This window comes from Rana temporaria, chromosome 1 (assembly GCF_905171775.1).
Source record: "Rana temporaria chromosome 1, aRanTem1.1, whole genome shotgun sequence".
Taxonomy (NCBI): domain Eukaryota; kingdom Metazoa; phylum Chordata; class Amphibia; order Anura; family Ranidae; genus Rana; species Rana temporaria.
In genome coordinates, this window is record NC_053489.1 from 177,753,018 (window position 1) to 177,753,415 (window position 398).

Here is a 398-nt window from a genome sequence, read left to right on the forward strand (position 1 = left end):
ATTATTTTTTGTAATTCAATAATGCATTCTAAATGTATTTATATATTTTTAAATCAATTTAAATATTTATTATACTCTTTACAATTAAATAAACTTTAACACTAAAAAAGTTATGCGTTTTTTACTTTATTATTTATTTAAATGTAAAATCTTAAAAATAATAAATCCTAACCTTTGTATCAGCAGCTCAGGGCGTTCTGAGCACTCGCTGATAAAAAAAAAGCATTTATATGCTAGGCACAGCGGGGAGTGTCCTTTTCAGGACGCTGCCGGCCGTTGTCCTAGCAACTCAGCAGTGTTGACGGCGCGCCTCGCCGTCACACTGCGCATGCGCGGGATAGAGCGGTGAATGCTGGGACAGCATTCACCGCATCCCGGAAGATACTGCAGGACGGCTT

The 398-nt window shown here is 37.9% G+C and overlaps 1 protein-coding gene across 2 annotated transcripts in view; it reads right to left on the reverse strand.

The window, feature by feature from the left end:
• LOC120924836 (P2X purinoceptor 7-like) overlaps positions 1 to 196 on the reverse strand; it is a 4,711-nt gene extending 4,515 nt beyond the window's left edge. The window contains exon 1 of one of the 2 annotated variants that reach the window (XM_040335834.1): positions 173 to 196. The gene's annotated coding sequence lies outside the window, so the exon portion shown is untranslated. The remainder of the gene's footprint in view (positions 1 to 172) is intronic. The other variant, XM_040335833.1, reaches the window with a different exon arrangement.
• Between the last annotated feature and the right edge of the window lie 202 nt (positions 197 to 398).